This window comes from Paramisgurnus dabryanus, chromosome 6 (genome assembly GCF_030506205.2).
Source record: "Paramisgurnus dabryanus chromosome 6, PD_genome_1.1, whole genome shotgun sequence".
Taxonomy (NCBI): domain Eukaryota; kingdom Metazoa; phylum Chordata; class Actinopteri; order Cypriniformes; family Cobitidae; genus Paramisgurnus; species Paramisgurnus dabryanus.
The window spans coordinates 43,531,732-43,551,625 of record NC_133342.1 but is presented as its reverse complement, the minus strand read 5'-3'; the positions used below and the strand labels follow the sequence as shown (position 1 = coordinate 43,551,625).

Here is a 19,894-nt window from a genome sequence, read left to right as displayed (position 1 = left end):
ACACTAGAGAGGTGGTCATTTTAAAAGATAACAAAACCATTAAATCCCTTTGTCTTAAATGGAAAAAACTTTTTACAAACTAAGGTATTTTTAATCAAAATTTGGAGTTTCCATCACTCGTTTTTGATGTGTTACTTTAAAATGCGCATACAATAATGGTGACGGATTCATGGCTATTGCAATATAAACAGTTTATTCACATTTTCAGGTCACCGGATGTATGAAAGTCACATAATTATTATTTTAAGATGACGCGGTATGCACTAAAACCTCAAAAAACTAAAAAAAGAACCCCTTAACAAACACACATGCGTGCGCGCACATCCTCGTCTCTCTCATGTGGCAGTCAGACCAATCATGGCAATGCATTGTTGTCACATATGCTTAAACTTTTATTAAGCGACGCAACAATAATTTCGGCATGCATTCACTGTACACCGGGACATGTTGTGTTGCTAGATTACCATAGCAAATAGGCTCACCCCAGAAATTATAAACTATTTGTTAGTAGCCTAATTGTAAATGCTACAGGTGTACACTGCATGAAAAGAGGTGTATCCGTACTAGGAAACTCCTGTAAACACCACTGATTTTCGGATGTATCTACTAGTTCCACTGAGGGTAAACTTCTAATTCCACCAAGTTAGGAAACTCCCGTAATGATACCAATTCGGATGTATCTTGCTGATGGGATATTCCTGTGGTACATGCAGCCATTTGTTGCCATGGCAAATAATCCCATTGAAGATTTTGTCAGGGGACATTTTCACACCTGCAGAGGTACTGGGATTTCACACCTTTGCACAATTCTAGTGTCTTCATTGGTGTTTAATCTCAACACTGATTGGTTGCTTTTAAAACCCCCTCCCAAAACTCTGACAACTATTGGGACACAACTTTGAAACTTTCCAGTTGAGATCATTTGATTGGTTACACTTTGTATTAAGCCCAACCCAAGCCCTCATAGCTTAGTGACTTGATTGGTTATTTGCCTGCTATGCAGATAGACTACAATCCCCCCACTATATATATATATATATATATATATATATATATATTCATATTTATATTCATATACACCCCAAAACCCTTATGTAAAATAAAAAACTTGAATTGAGTTTGAAATGTTTATTTAATAAAAAACTGGACAATTCACAATTGTCACAATAACAAAATAATATTATACACAAATATTAAAAGTTGCATACATAAACAATACTATTTAAACTCATAAATATACAGACAGAGAAAGCAATATTAGAGTAAAATAAAACAAAATAAAAGCAACAATAAAAATTACATTCAAAGAAGTATAATGTAATGTAGCAGTGGCGGCTCGTGACTGCTCATCCAAGGGGTGCAAATTCAAAATAAGTGTTCGGAGTGTCATGTGTGTTGCTTGTGTTTTTAAAATGTGTTTGTTGCTTCATGTAAACCATGTGCATCACGGGTTTAGTCAAAACACGTGATGCACATACACGCAGAACACATATTTTGAACCACACAAATGACTGGCTATATACATGTTGTGACAAACTTTGCATCGAGTGCTCACAAAAAAAGAAGTCACCACCTGCCACTGTAATGTAGTAAATATCTAAATAAAATAAAGCAAGATCAATATAGTTGTTGTTCAAGAAATCAGTCCTACACTGCAAAATAATGACTTTCTTACATAGTATTTTTGTCTCGTTTTCAGTAGAAATATTATTTAAATAAAATGCTTTTTCTTGATGAACAAAATGACCTAAGAAAATAAGTCTAGTTTTAGACAAAATAAATAAATGCACACAATTTAAGTGAATTTGTGCTTAAAACAAGCAAAAATATCTGCCAATGGTGTGAGAAAAAATCTTAAGTTTTCTTTTTTCTTAAAAACTTAATTCAAGCACAATTTTCTCACCCCATTGTTAGATATTTTTGCTTGTTTAGGCACAAATTTACTTAAATTGTATATTTTTGTCTAAAAACTAGACATTTTCTTAGGTAATTTTGCTCATCAAGAAAATACATCTTGATTTAAGAATTTTTAGTTTTTCTACTAAAAACAAGATAAAAATCCTAAGTTAGAAACTGATTTTTTGCAGTGTAGATACAATTGCAGAGCTCTGTCTTGGAATTATTCAAGAATTTCTCACTGTAAAACCTAAAAGTTAACTAAACTCAAACCATTTAAGAAAACCGGTTGCATTAAACCATTTAAGTTTTAAAACACATAGATTTGAGTACTGTGAACTTAAACAAATTGAGTCACATGCAGTTATGCACTTATATTTAAGTTCACACTAACTAAATATAAGTGCATTATTGCACAAGACTTAAGTTCACAGTACTCAAATGTATGTTTTTTTTTTTAAACTTAATGGGTTAAGGCAACCGATTTCCTTAAATGGTTTGAGTTAAGTTAACTGTTAGGTTTTACATTGTAAAGCATATACTTGTCAGCAAAGGTAACGTTGATGCACCCTCATCTGGACAGACATCTCTTTGGAGCCCTTTGGAAATATAAAAGTACATATAAGTATTTGGCATAATACTAATACACATACACACGACAAATCAAATGACATAGAATTAAAGTTGTACATTTTAGAAAGTTAACATTAAACCAGTGGTTCTTAACGTAATTCCTGGAGGCCCACTGCCCTGCATGTTTTGTATATCTCTTTTATCTGACAGACGTAGTTCAGTTCATGGAGATCCCTTCTAATGAGCTGATGATTTGAATCAGGTGTGTTAAATAAGGGAGACATACAAAATGTGCAGAGCAGTGGGTCTCCAGGAATAACGTTAAGAACCACTGCATTAAACTGTACAAAGATACAACGATATATGATCAAAGAACTTCATAATACTTCATAAATCTTCTTACTTAATTTTCTGTGTTGATGTCCTCAGAGTCTCTGTGTTGTTCTGCAGCTTCATTACAGTAGGTTACTTCAATATAGTTGTCTATCAAACACAGAATAAAAAAAATAGAATCACATACATCATAACACATCTATTTACGATTTAACCTTTTTAATTTAATAATTTAATTATTAAACTTACATCATTTTGGCCCGATTGCAGTGACATCAATTTCTTCAGTGTCTGGATCAGTCTGATGTTTTAGCTTTCACTGTTACTTCATTATATTTCTCTGGCAAACACAGAATTAAAAATCAAAATCACATATCACAATACATCCGTTTACTATTTAACATGTTTGATTTTAATTTTATGTAATCATTGAATGATTAAACATACATCAGCTTTACCCAGAAACCTCTTCATCGTCCACAAAGTTGACCACAGTGTACATGACCTCTGTAAACACAAACATGTATAGACTTCATATTTAAAAAGATGAAGAACAGCAAACATATAACGTTTAAATATATTATGACTCCAAGCTTCTTTACAATTAGCATCTAGGTTCTCTTAAAGTGAAGCTGGCTTTGTTACAAATCAATATAAAGCTATTAAAACAGTCTTGAAAAATAAGCAGCATCTACCAGAACTGAATGAGCTTTTAAAACAACAAAAGATCGTCAGTAGGGCTGTGACGGTTAGGATATTTTCTCACCGCGGTGAAGCATAAAAAAAATCATGCGGTTATGCGGTTAACCGCACGACAGTAACCCCCAAAGCCCAAAAGCACAACCCCCCACCCCCGCAAAGCATTATTAAAACAACAAATTATATTAGCAATAACAACATAAAATAATATTTATTTCCATAGGTATAATATAATATATATAGCAATACATATATATATTTTTATAATATATATAATAATTATATAATTTTTTGTCATCGTTTATAACCCATTTTGTATAATACATTTCATACAATAGTAACCTGAAAAAAACTAGAAAGAACATGTCGAGCTTAACATTGTTTCTTGTAAGCAAAACCTTGATTCCAATTTCTTTAGACATTTTTAGAGTGTTTTTCGGGTAACACTCCGTGGATATAACGCACTCCTCAAAACGCAACGGGTTGAACGTTAAATAATTTATTGCACAATAAAATGGGTTACAAACAATGACAAAAACTGTTCCATAATTCATATTAAACTCAAAAGAAATGCAAATAAATACTATTTCATGTTACTATAGTTAATATGTTTAATTATAATTTTTCAAAGCAGATATGAAACGAAATAACGTATTGCATCATCCTGTAAATAATTGCGCAAAACTTATGGATACTCCAATCAATGCTTTAAATTACTGCTGTCCATTTACATAATCAAGAAGATAATAAAACTTTTTTGATCCCGAGCTGGAGAAATTAGTTTACAGCATTAACGGGTCACGCGGTCAGTAAGCCCTCACCTGCCTGACTGATGTAACTATGGTACTTTTCTCCTCTCGCAAAAAAAGTCTTGGAGATTTCCAACTGTCGTTGCTGGGCTGAAGTTTTATGCTTTACTAAAGGTATGTTTGGTGCTCCCAAGTCCGACAAACGCCACATGATAGTTAATCATCACAAGATGTGATTTTAGATAGTGGCTTTTCCTCGCTACGATAGTCAGACATATAGGTCTACAGCCGACCGCGCTAGCCTTCATAACTATAGTTGGCATGTTTGACCATTATAGTTTTAAATAATTATGCTATTATTATCAGTACCAACGCGCATTTCGTGCTGCCCGGTGACCTTCTTGCACCTGAATAATGTAATGCACGTGGCTGTGAGATTTCCTTGCACTTGAGATTTTGTTATTCGCGCAGTGAGTGAGTTGGTACAGTTCCATGGCATGCAATAAATATCAGAGCACCTGGGCATGACGCGCTTAAATTAATGGCTTCATGTTTAAGAAGATTGCGCCCGTGACAGTAGGCTATTGTGTGTATTTAAGTACTGAAACTAAGTAATTAAATAACAATTATAAGACATGCGCACATAATAAACACCTATATATGTTTAATGCACTGTCCCTTCCCCTTGTGCGGAAAGCAGTTTTTTCTCTAGAACCCTTGAACACAGGATGGAAGACAGTAAATTATGATTAACAATGACTTTTGTGTATAGTTCATATCATACACCATATGACTTCTGTAACTTTCACCAGCAAAATAAAGAAAATATAAAAAAGTGCGGTGATGACGATGATGAACTCAGCACCGCGGTTGGCATCTCATTACTGCGGTGATGCGGTGACGCGGTTATCGTCACAGCCCTAATCGTCAGTACCATTTAAAATAGCAGAGAGACACTTGCTAGCTGCTAACATTTCAAACACACGAGTTACTGTTGTTTTGTTTGTTTTAAGCAAATAACGTCTCATCTTGGCTTCTTTAAAGTTTTGTTTTTAAAAATTTAAACATCGAATTGATTCTTTTAACAGCCCGGTTTGAATGTTACTTCGCGTATTTTTAACCTCATGTTTACCGCTGTGTACCACGTATAACCTTAATTTTTTACTGTTTGTGGTTTAAATTCAAACAGTTCTAGTATAAAGACAAAAACGAATCATAGTTAATAACATAATATGAACAAATAGGCAACCGATCAGCGCGATGCAGACAAATGAATTAAATCAAACTTACCTTACTGTTAATGAGCAAACAAACAAATAAGAGACGGAGTAGTCCAGGCAGTAACGGTTCGCGATTTTGAATTTTCCCGTCAAGCCCACAGGTTGAGCAGTCGCACCTGAAGGGTGGGGGCAGATGAGTAGGTGCAGGTGCATTCTGGGAAATGTAGTCCTTTTCTTTAATATACTTTTTATAATCCGCGTTTTCACACTATGCATTGTTCTTTATACTTGATTATTAATAAAAAATAAAAAAGTTTTTTATAAAGTTTATTACGTTTACAAAACATGTTTAGTTGACAAACATGTTAACAGTTATTTGGAATGATGCTCAGATTTTCTTAAATATAAAATCTTTGTGAATCAGCAGCACCTTCTTGATGAAATACAAAACTCTTTAAACATGCCTCAGGAATTATCTCTGGGTTTAGTGGATTAACTGCTCATCATTGGAAACATTGAACGTATACCTAAATGAATTCTTACTTAAATATTAGTAAATATAAACTAATGCTGAGTTAAGACATGTAACTTACTGAACTTACTTAACTACAACATGAACTCAAATTAATTTATTGTAAATGAATGCATTAACTAACAATGAAAAACATGTCGTAGTTAATGATGACTCTTCAATAGTTTATTATTAGGATATGCTGTAACTCAGCATTAGTTCATGGTAAAGTAAAAATACATGTATGTCTTTTTTCACTGTGATATATGGACCCTTATTATATTATAAAGTCCCCATCTCTTTTGTTTAAATTGATTGATTGAAGACAAACATTATAATATGTGGTCTGACTTTGTGCAAGCATGCATTATCATATGCTAAAAGTTACCTCCTCAGATAGACTAGAACATTCATTGGTGCCCGAACATTTTCCTTACAAGGGCCAAACCTGACTGAGGGCCGTGGGCCAAAAGTAAATGTTGTTGTGTTATATTAAAATTAAAGTTGCCCTGATAACCCCTAATTTATAATTTTCTAATATTTTAAAAATAAATAAGCAAACATTACTCTGTTTATGCATAACTAATGCAGTTTTATTTTCCAAGGCTTTTTGTAGAAAAAAGAAATCGTTTTGCCAATCAATTTTAAATATCCTTTTCTCTGTGTGCCACTGCCGCAACCTCTTCATTTTTAGCCTATAGTACCTGAGTTCATTAGGTTTTGTGATGCATTTTATACACCTTCAAGTATGCATGAAACATAAAAAAATTTAAGGTCTTTTGTGGGCCAACTTTGGGCACCTCTGGACTAGAAGTACAGTAGCTGACAGGTATCTGCAGATATGTTTACCCGAGTTTGTCAGTCTGTTTCACCCAACATGTTTTGCATCCACATGTGAAAGACTGTCTTTTAGATTAAGGACCTGTCTATTGATATTTTTGTTTCTATTTTAAAAGTTTTAATGAAATGTTAGGGTAGAATTATAATAACAATAGAAACAGTGAACTTCAAATCATGAGACATCAGCAAAAATAAGCAGCTTTACATTTCACTGACTAATTTATCAACATCCTAGCTAGCAAAAATGAGTTACATGATGTCATTTGAACGGCTTCTTTTAAACGATGTATGCAGCATTGAGAGATACGTTCACAATATTCTGACCTAGGGCAGTTGGAGACATGTTTTCAAAGTGTTGGAAATATATATTCTGAAATAATATTTGTTACATTTCTTTTGAGTCAGAGACATAATTTTCACACATTAAAATGGTAATTGTGTCCATTGAATTTTAGTTATTTTGAATGATGCTTAGTTTCTTAAATAGACTAATTAAATTATATTAATAATAAACATATTTAGAAAACACAGTTTTTATGTACCACAATACTGTATGTGCTGTCTTAAAGAGACATGGTTAACCCCCCACCCCACTCAGCTCTGAAAACAAAGAAGACACCTCTACCTGTGGGTCATTAACATATAAAAAGCCGTTCACACCTCACACCCACCGCTCCTCACAACCAGCTGTAAGGATTCCTGGAAACTTCCACCAGTTCCTTTATACATCCACAAACGTAAGGTTTCTGGATGTTTCACGGGTTTACTTTGGTGTATTACCTTTCCAAGCACTCTGCCTCAAAAATCTGGCAAACCTAAAGTTTAGCAGGGATTTCCCATTCCGTATTTGTCCGTATACAGCTCTTTTCATGCAGTGGTAGAAATCTACATGAAACAGATATTTACTTTGATGTCAGGGCTAGATTCCAGAATGAAACCTGTTGTGCATATTAATAAATTTAATTGATTAAAGGGGACATTCCATGAAAATCAGACTTTTTCCGTGTTTAAGTGCTATAATCCGGTCCCCAGTGTTTCTACCAACCCAGAAAACATGAAAAATAGCAACCCTGTAACTTTGTTTTGGTAAGGCTCTCTCTGCAAGCATGTGAATATAGGTCATTCGGATTTCCCTCCCCGCATGACGTAGGTAGGGGATCTGATTATAATGATACCGCCCCTTCATCTGCGCTATCCAACCATGAACAGCCTCGCAATAGACAGAGAGAAAGAATGACTGACAGCACGACGCGTTTGTATTCCCTCAAACACAAACAGGAGCCAACAATCTTATAACTTGTCGTTTTAATAATCTTTCTAAAGATTGAATTAACGCTCTAAAGGATTAACCTTACCGTAGTGCAAGAGAGTAAGCGAGTGAGTGAGAGAGAGAGAGAGCGAGTGAGCGAACGAACGAACGAGAGAGAGAGAGAGAGCAACGCGACCGTTCACTGGTATGTTGTGTAATATGTTTCTGTGAAGTTTATATGAATGAACACGAGGATTAATGCACTGCACGAGACAGAGTGAGAGAACAACGTGTATTCACTATCATACACAATTAGCATAAATATGTTGTTTAATGTTTCTCTCAAGTTTCAAATGAATACGAAGAGTTACAAGATAGAGAGTGAGAGACTGACAGAAACGCGAATGTGTTCAATATGTGTACACAATAAACGTAAACATGTCATTTGATCTGTTTCTCTAAAGTTTAAGGGTAACACTTTACAATAAGGTTCATAAGTTAACATTAGTTAATGTATTAACTAACATGAACAAACCATGAGCAATACATTTGTTACATTATTTATTCATCTTTGTTAATGTAAGCTAATAGAAATAAAGCTTTATTTGCTTGTTCATGTTAGTTCACAGTGCATTAACTAACGTTAACAAAATTTTAATAAAAGTATTAGTAATTGTTGAAATTAACATTAACAGAGATGAATAAATGCTGTAAAAGTGCAGTTCATTATTAGTTCATGTTAATTAATGTAGTTAACTAATGTTAACTTATGAACCTTATTGTAAAGTGTTACCAGTTTAAGCATTAAACATGTTGTTTTATTACAGATCATTTAAATGCGCTCGTGTGGTTTGGTCAAAAAGAAAACTTTGAGTGTTTGTGGAAGTGTAATTTATTGTAACATGCTGAAAATCATTGTGCCTGTTTAAAACACTATGATACCTAAAAGTCTTTATTTTTTATTCCACAATGTTCCCCATCTGCTGAAAAACATGTATTTAGTATACATAAAACAGATGATTGACTTTTTAAACTTGTTAAATTATATAATGCTTAACATTGCTCACTAACTTCTTTCGTGAGAGAATCTTCCTTGATGCTCTATCTTCTCTACAGCGCGAGCGCTTGAGACTCCGCCCACCTGAGCGGCTCGTTTGGATTTAAAGGGATACACACAAAAACGGTGCATTTTTGCTCAGACCCATATATTGCCTATTTTAACATGCCACAATAAATTACCTATAGGGTATTTTGAGCTAAAACTTCACATATGTACTCTTGGGACATCAAAGATTTATTTAATATCTTAAAAACGTCTTGTGGAATGCCGTGGGGCGGCAGTGGCTCAGGTTATTTTCACATATATTGGTGCGAACCGTGGTGCGGCCTCGGAGCGCACCAAAATACATTGTATCATTTTTCAGTTAGTGCGGTCCGTGTTCACATATATATATTTTTTACTTTACTCGAAATGCCGCACCGTACACCATGTGACAACGGTCAGCGCTGTCATTGGTCTCTGACAGCTCTTACCGTCTCATGACCACCCCCACGTTTCCACGACAACCAGCTTGACAGAGAGAGCGCAGCTATCAAGATGTGGAGATAAACGATGCACGTCTTTGTGAAGTTTCTTTGCTTTAACGCGAAATTGCGTAGCTGTTCTATTAAAGCCTTTCTCACGGAGCCGTTTGCTAAAAGCCCGTAATGTCACTATTTGTGTGTGAAGGACAGCTATGCATTTATAAAATCATCAGCTCAAACGTAAAGGAGACAGCGAATCTCTATGCAACGGACCAGGATTGGCTTGTTTGTTGTTAACCCACAATATAACACCAGGCTCACGTCACAACGAAAGCCTAGTTGCTCAAACATGTGGAGAACTTCCTGTATTTGGTTCGGCCCGAGGTCCAGCAGTGTTCACACCACAGGTGGGTCGCCCCAGAGTTCGGCAACAGCCGCTCCGAGACCACCTGTTTAGAGCGGTCTCGGAGCGGTCGTTTAGTGCGACACGTCATTTGGGCCGACCTAAACAGTGTATATGTGAAAACACCCTCAGTGGTTCATGTAGGTTGTCTACAGACCTGCCAACCTTGGAATTTTTTTTTGAGTACAGTAGCATCGGCCGAAAGGACAGAACACGGGTTTTGAACATATAAGTTAACACATGCACGCGCACATGCACGCACACACACCTCTTGGTAGCTTTCAAGGTAACATGCTGCACATTGCACTCACTTTTTTCCCCATCCTGCCATAATCTGCTTTAAAAATAATTATAAATGTGAATAAAATCATGTTTAACTAAATTTGCCTTACATGGTGATTAATAACATTATTAATGTTAAATACTGTATTCTCCAAAGTTTAGCATGTCTGCACAAACACTGTTAAAAGTGATATTACTGTTAAATAGTGGGAGATGGTTAACACACAAATAACATTCTGTTATCATTTACTCAACCTCATATTGTGTCTAACCTTCAAGATTTCTTTCTTGAGTGAAACACACACAAAAAATTGAGAAAAAAAATTGTTGTTTTTCCCTGACTAGCAAAAAATACAATGGAGTGGGGACCAGACACTGTGGTTATCAACACTCTTTAAAATAACTTGGGTATCACACAATAAAGAAACTCATAAATGTTTGGATGGTCTGTTCTGTTATGTAAACTATGACTGAATTACATGTTTTAAGTTAACTATCCCTTTAAGACAGTATTTTAGAGTTAACACTGCTTTAAATTCAACCATAACTGTGACAGTAGTGCTGTTAACTGTATGTCTGTCTGTAATTTATTGTAGCTTTGTTTTCAGTGCAGTACAGTACAGCATAGGCACCTATCACGTGAGCGCTCGAGACACGAGATATTCTCCATTTATAAAACTTTATTTGATGTGGTTTGTATATGATGTTTTATTTTATTGACAATTATCAAGAGCGCGTTATTTCAGAACGCATTTAATCCGCTTCACTCGGATGTCAGGTGGATTCCCTTCACTGAGAGTGAACTTTCCGTTTTTTTACTTTTTCGTAAGCGCTCAATTATAAATTATGCTCATTTACAAATCAGAAGTAATGTTAGCGCATCTTGCGGTCAAGTGCACGTTATGAAACGGAGCCCGCGCGACCGTCGACTTCAAAGGATTAAGCTAATGCATTATTTCATTATTTGCACATCCACCCTGACCAGTTTACCTTAGCGGGTCAGACGTCTTGACTCTCCGTTGAAAAAGATGGTCAGAAACTGCGGGTGGAGGAAGGAGATCACGCTGGATTTTGTGATTCCATCGATAGCAGACTCTTGTTACTGATTGGCCATACGACTTGTCAATCATCCCCACTTTCTATGTGGTGGATGAGCCCAGTGCTATGATTGAACATATTTTTCTTTTTTCTGTTGCTTCTTTTGAGTACTCCGCGCAGCAAAGGGCGTCATCAGGTTTTTGCGTAGTTTAGAGTGACAAATCGTACCACCGTACTTTGAGGTCAAAATGAGTACCTGCTACGCAAAATGCGTACAGGTTGGCAGGTCTGTGTCTACAAACCGGAATGGTGGTTCAATCCCCGGCTCCACCTGACCAAGTGTCGAGGTGTCCTTGAGCAAGACACTTAACCCCAGCTGCTCCCGACAAGCTGGATTGTGTCTTCATGGCTGACACTGCCGTCGGCATATGAATGAGTGAGTGAATGTGAGGCAACTTGTAAAGTGCTTTGGATGGCCAAAGGTCTGTTAAAAGCGCTATATATAAATGCAGTCCATTTCCATTTAAATTGCTTAATTGTTGGCACTGGCACTAACAGTATAAACACTAAATGGGTAAAAATAGAAATAAATAGGCTTAGTTTTGGAGCCAAATGTTGGAGTTGGAATCAATACCTCTGTTTTTGTTAGAAATAAAAGCCAAATGCTTAATCAATTTACAGCCACATAATTTCACGTTAGGCATTATTTGTTTTGGTTGTTTAAAAACCCACACACAAAATTATCTGATGAATTGATCGATTAAGTGCTAGATTAATTGATTACAAAAATAATTGATAGCTGCAAGCCTAATTGGAACGTTTGGGACAGAACTGTAGGCAATGGCCAAACAACGCTGGAAATACAGGTTTTTGGAGAATGCATTGCATACACTGTTTTGAGAAGACTGATTTGTACATAGTATAGTAAAGGGGTGAAATTGTTGTTTATGTGTGAAGGTTGCTTTCTTGTATACACTTTAATATATATTAGTATCAAAAACTCAATGGACTGTATCCCATATTTTATTGTGTCTTTTGTTAAACTGAAGTTTAAGAGAGTTGTTACAACTCATCAGTCTGCGTTTCATTCTTGGCACATGTTATTCTCATAATTGTTTGGTCTCTTGCATGGTTTCAATAACATAGTGCCATCTGGTGGCTTTCCATGACCAGCTCCAACACACCTGCCTGGAAGTTTCTTGTTATCTAATTCTCTGATATACAGTAACATGCATCAAAGTTTGATTTCGACCATTAATTTTACCATGATTTCAATCATTGACATGATCTTACTCAGTATTAAAGACATCACCCTACCATGGTAATATTTAGGTTTTATTTTCACTCAATGTTCTTTACATTATTTGGTGATTTTACATAAACAAGTGAAGTACATAAAAATGACAAAAGTGGTGCAAACTGGTTTCTTCAGTGAATCTTAAACAAACTAAAAGTAGCCTAATTTGGAATGTTTTGTAACAACCCAAATTGAGAAGATGTGTATTATTGTTGTAGAATTTTTGTAAACAAGTATACATGATATAAATCAATAAAAAATGCCATTACTTTCAATAACGTTCTTTATTTCCATTACCTCAATAAACAGACAGGTTTGTAAAAATGTTATTTTAAAATTTAACACACAATGGTTATTTTACAATATATGCACTAAACTAATCTACATTATAGTTAAGTTTTAAATTATTTAAAATTAGAAATATTTTTAAATTAAATATTTAAATTTCAAATTAATCATTAGTTTTAAAAAATGTTGTGTACTGCACAGATTTACATAGCATCACCTAAAGTTGGGAATAGTACACACACTGTACCTTAATGAGTTTCCATCAAAATTAATGAGAATAATTTAAAGGGGACAGAGAATGAAAAACCCTTTTTACCTTGTCTTTGTTGAATAATGGTAGTCTACCCACATTCACAAACATACAAAAAGTGCTAGACATGCTAAACATCTCAGTCTCATAGAAATTCCTCTTTTAGAAATGTCAGCCAGAAAATGGCCCAATCTGAAAAACTGATGCTTATGACATCACAGGCATCTAACTGCCCCTCCACTTTAAAATAATTGGCTATATTTTTTGAGTGGCAGCAAAGTCAGCCAATCAGTAATGAGATTGCGAGTTAAGCCAGTAGGGGGAGCCAAATAGGTGCAAAACCACTTGTTCAAAATCCCCCACCATAATAGAGCTATCTGAGAGAGGTTTTTAGGAAGCTGCTAAAGGCATTACAGACCCAAACAAAAAAATGTTGTCTACATGTCACATCACAGAACAAGGATAAATACCCCGTTCAATCATTCTATGTCACCTTTAATAGAAAACATAAACTAGCTTTGAAAAGGAGTAAAATATCAGGGTGTGCTGTATTCATAGATATTATTTACTGCATAATCACATCAATCTCTTTGCGTTAACCTAAGACAATTGAATATGAAACATATTTTTTATATTTCCTTGAGGCTGCCTTAATTTTTAAGTGGAAGGTTCGTATCACATGTTGTATTTGAATTCACTGCACGTTTTCCAAGATGAAACACCTCTCCACCTTCCTCCTTTTTCCAGCTTATGTATGCGTTTTTCAGCCCGGCGCTCTTTAGCTTTTTATTTATCTGAAGATGAGAAAAGAAAAATCAAACAAAACTTGAATAATCATGACAGGCCAAGCTTGCACTAATAATCATAAATGGTAAATGGTACCAAAAATGATTTAGGGGGCTTAGGTTTTGATTGTGGCTTCTGGGGTTTAAGCCCAAAATGTTTTTTTTTTAAAGCCACAAATCTTTTCAGATTTGTCAAATGAATTCATCCAGTGCTAGGTGGTGTCATTCAGCTTTTAATACTGCAGTCCCCACTTCCAGAAAATGAAGCAATGTTTCAGAAACTGTTTTAGCAGTTGAGGATAAACTGTAAAGGTATATTAATCTCCCTACAGTAAACACATTTTCAAAGTATCCATCATTACAGTGCATTCGTTATTATTGTACTTTAATTTTGTTAGAGATCAGATTCAAATAACAAGATTCAAATAACCTTTTTGCTTCATTTTTTCATAAATTGGGCAAGTGGATCATTTAGTGGATAATCACAGTATTGCAGATTACCATAAAATTCATCAGAAACACTTTTTATGCAAATTTTTTCTCTTAATTGACAAGATAACTCGTCAATGGTGGGGAGTTAACCAGAGTGAATTAAAGCTTTGAACAAAAACCTTGTTCATAGCATATATCCTTTTTTTATATATGGATATATAATTATTTACAAAAAAACATCAGATGTAAAAAGCTGAGAAAGATAGTATAGAAGAGCACTTAATTTGCAGCACTTTGACCTTGGCGTGCAGTAACATCATCACTCCTGACTACTCCCCTTCTCACTCAAACTTCCGTCAATATTACTGCGCCTGTCGTAGAAGTGCTGCAAACTAAGTGCTTTTCTGCAATACAAAAATCAAATTTTTATTTTGTGCCACCATACTTGCTCATGTAACTATTCATGGAACAGTCTTTAAATAGGGAAAACATAGAAGTGTTTGGTAGCTTCTAAATTCATCCCTGTTTGGATACTAAGGAATGAATACATTCACGAAGCGCTGTGCTGTACAAAAATTAAGTGCACACATTCCAAAAATGCTTCCATTCATGTAGACATACTTTATATTCTCAATGACACATTCCCAGTTCCTTTGCATTGTTGTATTATCCCCATGATAAACACCTAAATATTTTTAAACCTGCTTTTCCCCAAATTGACCTGTCAAGGAGTTTTGGTCTCTCATTTGACCACTTACCCAAAAGTAATGCTTCACTCTTACCTCAATTAACACTTGCAGATGATGACTCTTTAGGGCGCACTGACATTATCCAAACCGAACCAAACCATGCCCCAGCGCGATTGTCACCCCTCCCTACTCCCCCAGGTGCACATGTCACACTGTACTTTTTAACGATTCGAGTCCGGGCGCGCTTTCGTCATTAAGATGCGATTGTTTTGAAAAAAGCAGGAAGTAAAGCTCTCCCTAAACACTGGAACCCACCGTAATGATAAGTCTGTGTTTTTTATTCAGAGTCGTTTGGTGCGTGATTTCAGACAGCCCTCTCACATGTCATCATATTGCTTAGTTGATCTGTCACGTGTGCAGCTCGGACATTCACGTAACCCCGCTGCCCGCATCAAAAGGTTTTTACGGAGGCAGATGAAGGTAATATAATTAATGTATCTCTGATCAAAGCCAAAGGCTTTTAAAACTCTCCACAAGTACAGTGTCTAAATCGGTCAAAAGTCTTCTACTGAACTAGTGAAATTAGACCGCAATCTAAATTAAATATTTTGGAAATTTAAAAATGTCACAAATCAAGTAAATATGATCAAAATTTGACTTATCGGAAACATTATATGTCTAATCTGGATGGATAACTCCCTCTATCACCCCCGACAATCTATTTGTTTATATATTAAGTTTTATAAAGCATCGATTGCTAGCACCTAATCTCTGTTAATCTCTATGGCAGCTTAAAAGCAACTGTCCCGCCATCAAACTTTCATTCAGTATCTCAAATCCTTGCCCAGTAATGTCCAAAAAGACTTATAAAAGTCAGCTGGTAAGCCATCAATTCCAGTAGCCTTTCCAGACTCCATTCCTTGGAGTGCCTTATAGGCTACACTTCTCCTAGACCCAAGGCACCTGAGATTTTGGTTTTAGCGTCCGGTGAGGATTGTGGTAAATTATTAAAAAACTCTTAAATTGTTCCCCCAGCTCATTTATGTATAAGTTCTCATAGAAAGAATGTGCCCTCCTGTGAATGTGAATTAAAGAAAAATTTAGATGGAACATCCATTTGATTCAAATTCTGAAACTGTGACCTGTTGAGACCCCCTTACGTCTTAAGGCCCAGCAGTTCAGCCAACTGAACTTTCTTTTTGACCAATGAATCTAAATAACAACAATCTCCAATTAGCTCAGCCAAGTCTTGAAGTTTTAAAATTTAAATCTCCAAGATATTTATATTAGAATTGGTCTCTCTTGTAACATTCTGAGTAAACTGTACACAAAATTATCTTACTTGGACTTTCCCCTAATATCACCACTGCACAATGATTTAAAATAACTCTTCTCTGTGTCTCATTTAACTTTCTCCTAAATCACATAATTCAAGTGTCTCTGCAAATTGAATTAATTGATTTTGAGAGGGCATGTGTGGTTCGATATGATTCCTATCCAAGTTGGAAATTGTGCATTAAAAATCACCGCCCGAGATAAGATAATCATCCCCACAACACCATTGCAAAACAGCACATAGAAAGGACATTCCATCCAACTCTCCTGCCCAATCAGCATCATTTTTAAGTCATTATGCTTTCTTGTAACATAATTACATCAAATTTTCTTTGTTTTACTAACTCAAATATTCCTGCAAACCGCTAATTCGCATAACCTTGAAGAGACCGAGAGCATTTGCGCAATACCATTAACTAATTTATCTAATTTTACATTTAGTTCCTTTTTGCATCTGAACGGTTTTTAATAGCTTTCACATGGTTGTAATGTGCCTTTCTTCATTGTTGTGCTTTTTATATTATCATGTTTCACTTCGCACTGGTGTTTCACTGGGAATTTGTATGTTATACTTTTAACTTAGGATAATAAGTAAATCAAATCTATTGCTTTTATTATCCACCATATATTTTTGCTTTTTAAATAACAAATATGGCTGTTTTAACACAAATTAAGTATTTAATTATTGGTAAATACAGAACGAGTAGCAATGAGGTGTAAGTTAGACGGTTTCACATTCAGACTCATTTTAGTCTGTGAATCTGCGGCACGCTGCTTTTTGCATGTAAAAAACATCAAAGTCTATTAATTCTAATTTGTGAATTCATGTTCTGCTTGCCCCAATGCCAAATATTCTGTTGTATTATTATTCCCATTTTATGATAAACCGAGTATAACTCCCAAGCTGAACACCTACAAAACTAACTACCGTTGTTTTGTCCAGTCTTAACAGTGATGATATATGATATTCAGCTCGTCTTGATTTAATTATTTTATTCCGCCGAATGGAAAAAACATCCATAGGCTATGTGAATGAATGGGACTCAGGAAGTACAATATACGCGCGTTAGTAAGACCTTTCTGCAGATCACGTTTGCCAAAACACGAAAAGAAACGCGTTTTCAAAAGATATTGAGAGCAAACACAGACCTTTGCATCCGGACGGGATAACATTTCTCAGATGACCTCTGTGTTTGCCGAAAAACAGTGGGTAAATTGCTCTGGAATTTACAGATTACAGAGGTCGTCGATTACAGAGGCTGCGCTCCGGCCCAATTTAACCTATGCTTACATCTTTCTTGCACTTCCACTAACTGAGTTATCCGTCCCATTTGCTGTCTGCCTGGTATGATTTTATTGGTCATCTAAGAATAATTTTCACTTTATCTTACTTAATGGGCCGCAGCGCAAACCTGTTGACCTGTGACATCACACTACAGCGAGATCTATTCAAAAGCATATGGAGTCATGTACTGTCTCGTGGTGCCAAGACGTCACATGCCGTCCGATGGGTCTGCGCGCGGCAGCAAGAAGCCAAACGAATGCTGAGCGTTGAGTCAAATAAGACAAGCGTCAGAAAATTACCGAGGTCCAGACGGCCATGTCAGTATCCTTTGTTATGCCTCAAAATGCAGACAAATAATGTTTTTAGTAAGGCATGTTTGTTAAAACTAGTTATATTTCCTATTTAAACTAAGGCTTAGTCCTGGCTTAAGATAAAGACCCCGCAAAAACCCTGCTACACCCCCTCCTAACCCAGATAGCAAAGTTTCTGGCACAAATCTGGCTTACATTGGGCATTCATGGCTAAATGTATTCTCTCTTTTGTTCACACCCTTGTCTGAAACAGCTTTCGGGGGAGTTGTGGAGTGAGGCTAGCCAGCCAAAAGCCAAAGGTAATTTTTTTGGCTGAGTCCTGGCATGTGTGTGGTCTGCCAGAAAACAGTAAATATCTGGCTGAGTTCTGGCTAAGGTTTGGTTGGCCAAAGAGTGAAAAAAAACACCAAAAAGTTTTTGTAAATGTAAAAAGTCTAAATTAAATGGCTTTGTCTGGTCAAAAAGCATTTACAATATTTATTTAAATAGCAGACACATTTCAAAACCTATTTTTATAAAATCATATGTACAATTGATAAAAACATCAAAGTTAATATTTTAGGCAATAATAAATAGGTTTATCTTTACTGAAAGACAAAATGTAGAAAATGTTATTTTGGGCAGTTAATGCAAAGGTGTCAATGTGCAATATACAAACAATGCAATAAACAGATAAATTAATAATTCATTCTGCACTAATATACATCAAACATAAGTATTTTAAAGGGACACTTCACCCATTTGCATTAAGCTTTGTATAGTTAGAACCCCAGTCATGTTTTTGAATGGTCGTGCATCATTCCCTCTGTTTCCCCTGAGACAGGAGAAATACGGATTTCAGTGTTGCACTTCCTTCTTTCAATGATGTAAAAATCGTCATTTTGCATCATTGAAAGAAGGAAGTCCTATATCTTTGTTGAGGGGGTGAGACAACAAACACTCCTATTCTCGGTAAAACAGGCACCAAATTTTAAATGTATGTTACATTTCGACTACAAATATGATCCACTTTTAATAAAGATGAATGTTTCCACGGGTGAAATGCTCCTTTAAGTATGTGTGCTTTTTTAAGTCTTTTTGGTTTTGTACTTTTAAACAGTATTTTTTATAAATAAATAAGACTTTACATTACATTGTGTTTACGATTTAAATATACAATTAAAGGACAAGTTCGGTATTTTACACTTAAAGCGAACCAAAAGAAAACGAAGAAAATCGCATTCATGACGATTTATGGTGATTTTATTTCCGTTACACCATTGCCTACAATGACGCTGATGCGGGATTCCCCTGTTTCAAGATGGCAGCTCTGTTTGATGCATTCTGTCCAATGAACTGCCGTAGCCAAGGCAACATCTAGTGTACATATCTATGATTTTATTGAAGCTTCCTCGGGTGCCGCCATTGCTTAGTGAAACCCCACCTGCTGTTAGCCTCCATTTGTCCCTTTATTATTTCTAAAGAAACGTATAGAATGTATAAAAAGCTCCATTACCATGTATCTTATGTTATGGCCCTGCGACTCTACTATCGCACAGTAGAGAAATTACCGTATGGACTGAGAGAGAAGCTCGCAGGCAATATTTTACTGTCTATGAGGCAATCGGGTGGACGTGGAGGCATAAAGTCAAGGGAGATTATTAATAAGAATACTTACCAAAATTTGCTCCTGTTCACGCTCGCCGTCTCTGCAAGATTCGGTGGGTGATTCAGATTTCTCGTTGCACGACTATTAGAAGACTTACAATTGTCAGACCGGTTGCTCACGTGACATCTACGTCATTAAGCTCAGTTTGAGTCTGCGCAGTACTCTCGACCCCCAGTAGAGTGCGTGCTTCTAATTGACTTCACTTTTCTCCGTTGAATCCAATGGGGTCGCTGTGTCCATTTCTTTTACAGTCTATG

At 35.7% G+C, this 19,894-nt stretch overlaps 1 protein-coding gene and 1 long non-coding RNA gene across 2 annotated transcripts in view; both read right to left on the bottom strand.

Moving 5' to 3' along the window:
- LOC141282317 (macrophage mannose receptor 1-like) overlaps positions 1 to 19,894 on the bottom strand; it is a 68,141-nt gene that overhangs the window by 32,067 nt on the left and 16,180 nt on the right. The gene's annotated exons all lie outside the window — the stretch shown is intronic.
- On the bottom strand, positions 1,361 to 3,530 carry LOC135767247 (uncharacterized). Its single transcript, XR_010541970.2, has 4 exons — positions 3,250 to 3,530; positions 3,052 to 3,142; positions 2,873 to 2,952; positions 1,361 to 2,495 (listed from the first exon to the last, which is right to left on the bottom strand). It is a non-coding gene; the product is annotated as an uncharacterized lncRNA (long non-coding RNA).